The following is a 6,000-nucleotide window of genomic DNA, read 5'->3' as shown; positions in this document are numbered from 1 at the left end:
TCCATACAGACACTGGATAACACCTCCATACAGACACTGGATAACACCTCCATACAGACACTGGATAACACCCACATACAGACACTGGATAACACCCACATACAGACACTGGATAACATCCCCATACAGACACTGGATAGCACCCCCATACAGACACTGGACAACACCCCCATACAGACACTGGACAACATCCACATACAGACACTGGATAACACCCCCATACAGACACTGGATAACACCCCCATATATACACTGGATAACACCCACATATATACACTGGATAACACCCTCATATAGACACTGGATAACACCCCCATATAGACACTGGATAACACCCCCATATAGACACTGGATAACACCTCCATACAGACACTGGATAACACCCCCATATATTCACTGGATAACACCCCCATATATTCACTGGATAACACCCCCATATAGACATTGGATAACACCACCACCTCCTTACAGACACTGGGTAACACCCCCATATATACACTGGATAACACCCCCATACAGACACCTGATAACACCCCAATATATACACTGGATAACACCTCCATACAGACACTGGATAACAGCCCCATATATACACTGGATAACACCCCCATACAGACACCTGATAACACCTCCATATAGACTATGGATAACACCCCCATATATACACTGGATAACACCGCCATACAGACACTGGATAACAGCCCCATATATACACTGGATAACACCCCCATACAGACACTGGATAACACCTCCACCTCCATACAGACACTGGATAACACCCCCATATATTCACTGGATAATGCCCCCATACAGACACTGGATAACATCCCCATATATACACTGGATAACACCCCCATACATACACTGGATAACACCCCCATATAGACACTGGATAACACCCCCATATAGACACTGGATAACACCCCCATACAGACACTGGATAACACCCCCATATATACACTGGATAACACCTCCATACAGACGCTGGATAACACCCACATACAGACACTGGATAAAATCCCCATGCAGACACTGGATAGCAGCCCCACATATACACTGGATAACACCTCCATACAGAGACTGGATAACACCCCCATACAGACACTGGATAACACCCCCATATATACACTGGATAACACCTTCATACAGAGACTGGATAACACCCCCATACAGACACTGGATAACACCCCCATATATACACTGGATAACACCCACATATAGACACTGGATAACACCCACATATATACACTGGATAACACCCCCATATATACACTGGATAACACCTCCACCTCCATACAGACACTGGATAACACCCCCATACAGACACCTGATAACACCCCCATATATACACTGGATAACAGCCCCATATATACACTGGATAACACCGCCATACAGACACTGGATAACACCCCCATATATACACTGGATAACACCTTCATACAGAGACTGGATAACACCCCCATACAGACACTGGATAACACCCCCATATAAACACTGGATAACACCCCCATATATACACTGGATAACACCCACGTATAGACACTGGATAACACCCACATATAGACACTGGATAACACCCACATATAGACACTGGATAACACCCCCATATAGACACTGGATAACACCCCCATATATACACTGGATAACACCTCCATACAGACATTGGATAACACCCCCATATATTCACTGGATAACACCCCCATACAGACAGCTGATAACACCTCCATATATACACTGGATAACAGCCCCATATATACACTGGATAACACCCCCATACAGACACCTGATAACACCTCCATATAGACACTGGATAACACCCCCATATATACACTGGATAACACCGCCATACAGACACTGGATAACAGCCCCATATATACACTGGATAACACCCCCATAGAGACACTGGATAACACCCACATACAGACACTGGATAACACCCACATACAGACACTGGATAACACCTCCATACAGACACTGGATAACACCCACATACAGACACTGGATAACATCCCCATGCAGACACTGGATAGCAGCCCCACATATACACTGGATAACACCTCCATACAGAGATTGGATAACACCCCCATATATACACTGGATAACACCTTCATACAGAGACTGGATAACACCCCCATACAGACACTGGATAACACCCCCATATATACACTGGATAACACCCTCATATAGACAATGGATAACACCCCCATATATACACTGGATAACACCCCCATATAGACACTGGATAACACCTCCACCTCCTTACAGACACTGGGTAACACCCCCATATATACACTGGATAACACCCCCATACAGACACCTGATAACACCTCCATATATACACTGGATAACAGCCCCATATATACACTGGATAACACCCCCATACAGACACTGGATAACACCGCCATACAGACACTGGATAACACCCACATACAGACACTGGATAACATCCCCATGCAGACACAGGATAGCAGCCCCACATATACACTGGATAACACCTCCATACAGAGACTGGATAACACCCCCATATATACACTGGATAACACCTTCATACAGAGACTGGATAACACCCCCATACAGACACTGGATAACACCCCCATATATACACTGGATAACACCCTCATATAGACAATGGATAACACCCCCATATATACACTGGATAACACCTCCACCTCCATACAGACACTGGATAACACCCCCATATATTCACTGGATAACACCCCCATATAGACATTGGATAACACCTCCACCTCCTTAGACACTGGGTAACACCCCCATATATACACTGGATAACACCCCCATACAGACACCTGATAACACCCCCATATATACACTGGATAACAGCCCCATATATACACTGGATAACACCGCCATACAGACACTGGATAACACCGCCATACAGACACTGGATAACACCGCCATACAGACACTGGATAACACCCCCATACAGACACTGGATAACACCTCCACCTCCATAGACACTGGATAACACCCCCATATATTCACTGGATAACGCCCCCATACAGACACTGGATAACACCCCCATATATACACTTGATAACACCCCCATACAGACACTGGATAACACCCCCATACATACACTGGATAACACCCCCATATAGACACTGGATAACACCCCCACATATGCACTGGATAACACCCCCATACAGACACTGGATAACACCCCCATATTTACACTGGATAACACCCCCACATATTCACTGGATAAAACCCCCATACAGACACTGGATTACACCCCCATACATACACTGGATAACACCTCCATACAGACACTGGATAACACCCCCAAACAGAGCCCATATACATTTGTTTTTCCTGACCACACATCTTAGGTTGAGAAGCTCTTCTTGGAGTTGGCAAGTGGTAAAGCCAATGCAGCTACATGGTTATTTTGGCATTACTGTACATTGCAGCATAATATAAGTGAATATGGTCACAGTGGGACTGTTGAGTGTAAGTGGAAATTAAATTTACAGCATTAGGATTTGGAGTGACTTCCGCTCTAGGGTGGTGGCAAGCAGTCTATTGCAACTTTGAACGTCCAAAGATTGTACTATGCTGCTATTTATTCGGGGTACAATGCAAGTCAATGGGGTCACATAGTGCCAGACAAGCTTCCATTACCGTGACTCGTCAGTCACAAGTCACAGCGCATTAAACTTAGTTCATTGGCTACTTGGGTGTTGCGGTTGTTCTGACTTGTGGATCCATTCATTTATTATTATAAGATGGTATGTAGCAAAATGTTTTGCTGCGCAATGTGTGCCACCACCAAAATTGCCATGTTGCTCCAGTCTAAGGTTACACGCTGACACTTGTCACATGCCCTTTAATTTCCTTGCGACTTGTAGGGCTGGGCACAGCACCACGGGCATACGGCCAAATTTTGTGCCTGCTGCGCCTTGGAGAACCACTGGGCCAAGGTCACAATTTGCTAAATCCCACATACATATACAGCAGATATGGATACTGCCTGTATGGAGTAGGCTCAGTGGCCAAGTACGCTCCATAAAGTGCAGAGGCAGGCTGTGTCGTACAGCTGGCATCTGAGTTATGACATTCAGCATTTAAAGGGAACCCAACACTCAATTCATGCTGCCCAAACCACAGGCAGTATGATTTAGAGTCTGGCCGCTATATTACAGTTACTTATGTTTTTCATTGAAATGATCAGGCGTTTCAGAGAAAACATAGTTTGAAGATCTGAGTACTATAGGGAAAGACCTTACTAGTCTGGGGCGCCATCCTTGGTCTGCTCCGGGTGACTGACAGATCTCTCGCTATGTACACATATATGGATAGACCTTTCTATCAACTGGAGCCGTGTCGGGAGAAGCCATCCGGTGGTGACGCCGGATTAGTCACGTATCTTCCTATGGTTCCCATGTTTTCCATGAAAGTTTCGAAATGCTAGAGTGTTTCAGTGAAAGATCTGTAATTGTGTAGCCGGGCTCTGATTGATGCTGCCCGTGGTTTAGGCAACATGAATGGACTGACAGATTCCCTTTAAGAGGTTGGAAATGGGGGTAGGTTTTCCTTTTAAACCCAGTTGGCTTGTCATGGCAGCCAGGGGGTTGTCTACTGAAGGCCATTTTTGTGGCTGGCCTTTATGGGAGATCAGTAATCTTACCGTATACTGCGGTAGTACAGTATTTGCAGTGTATTTCACAAGCCACCGAGTAATCACAGGTTCAGGTCCCCTAGGAGGAGCAAAGAGTATGTAAGAAAATATGCTAAATATATAAAAAAAAAAATATAAAATTTTATTTCACACCGCATTTAACAGAAAATAAAATCTAAAAAAGTGCATATTTTGTATAGTGTGTGTGTAATTGTATGAACTAATAAAATATCACTTATAGCAAATAGTAGGTGGTAGTCAGTGCGGCCGATGTTCGATTCAAGAAACCAAAGGAAGATATTGGAATCCTGGTTTATCCTCTACACGTTTTAAATTTGGACCAACTTCATTATATAGATAGAATCGATAGGCCACGTTCACACGGTCAGTATTTGGTAAGTTTTTTACCTCAGTATATGTAAGATAAAACCAGGAGTGGGTGATAAATACAGAAGTGGTGACGTGTTTCTATTATACTTTCCTCTGATTGTTCCTCTCCTGGTTTTGCCTTACAAATACTGAGGTAAAAAAATGACCAAATACTGAATGTGTGACCAAATACTGAGGTAAAATACTGACCAAATACTGAGGTAAAATACTGACCAAATACTGAATGTGTGACCAAATACTGAGGTAAAATACTGACCAAATATTGAGGTAAAATACTGACCAATTACTGAATGTGTGACCAAATACTGAGGTAAAATGCTGACCAAATACTGAATGTGTGACCAAATACTGAGGTAAAATACTGACCAAATACTGAATGTGTGACCAAATACTGAGGTAAAATACTGACCAAATATTGAGGTAAAATACTGACCAATTACTGAATGTGTGACCAAATACTGAGGTAAAATGCTGACCAAATACTGAATGTGTGACCAAATACTGAGGTAAAATACTGACCAAATACTGAGGTAAAATACTGACCAAATACTGAGGTAAAATACTGACCAAATATTGAGGTAAAATACTGACCAATTACTGAATGTGTGACCAAATACTGAGGTAAAATGCTGACCAAATACTGAATGTGTGACCAAATACTGAGGTAAAATACTGACCAAATATTGAGGTAAAATACTGACCAAATACTGAGGTAAAATACTGACCAAACACTGAATGTGTGACCAAATACTGAGGTAAAATACTGACCAAATACTGAATGTGTGACCAAATACTGAGGTAAAATACTGAACAAATATTGAGGTAAAATACTGACCAAATACTGAATGTGTGACCAAATACTGAGGTAAAATACTGACCAAATACTGAATGTGTGACCAAATACTGAGGTAAAATACTGACCAAATACTGAATGTGTGACCAAATACTGAGGTAAAATACTGACCAAATAC

This window comes from Dendrobates tinctorius, unplaced genomic scaffold, assembly GCF_039654945.1.
Source record: "Dendrobates tinctorius isolate UK_male_01 unplaced genomic scaffold, ASM3965494v1 ptg000129l, whole genome shotgun sequence".
NCBI lineage: Eukaryota > Metazoa > Chordata > Amphibia > Anura > Dendrobatidae > Dendrobates > Dendrobates tinctorius.
The sequence above is the reverse complement of the archived record's forward strand: the minus strand, read 5'-3'. Positions refer to the sequence as shown.